Raw genomic sequence first — 508 nt, forward strand, 5'->3', positions numbered from 1 at the left:
CTCAGCCAGTTTCAAAAACATTAATTCAGACAGCCAGGATTTGTGACATCACAACTCTATGGAAGTCAGAGTAAAATAATTATCACGTCCAAAACCATCTTAAATCTGAAGTCGTACAGCCTTGATCTGTAATGAATCTATAGGGAAATGAGTGCTCAGAGCCACATTTGTAGCGTCACCGACTGCAAACCTAAGGAAGCGATCCCCTCCAGTGATGGGTGCGGTATTTGAGCTGCAGGTGAGTGACGGAGGGGTGGGTGGGGCGTGATTGCCTTCCAATGTGCACTGAATGAAGGTGTAGCGTTACATCTGTAGCTTTGGCCGGGGGTAGGTTCTAAAGAGATAGTGTTCCTTTAATTAGGGCGTAGTTGTAACTCCCAGATGTGGATCATTTGCTAATCCAGTGAGGAAGAGGGCGGGGCGTGAGGAAGCGGGGATTTGATTGACAGACGAACGGACCAATGAGAGCGGCTCGGCTTTTGCGGACGTTAAGCCGAATGAACAGAGG

Source organism: Hoplias malabaricus, unplaced genomic scaffold, assembly GCF_029633855.1.
Source record: "Hoplias malabaricus isolate fHopMal1 unplaced genomic scaffold, fHopMal1.hap1 H_1, whole genome shotgun sequence".
Lineage (NCBI taxonomy): Eukaryota > Metazoa > Chordata > Actinopteri > Characiformes > Erythrinidae > Hoplias > Hoplias malabaricus.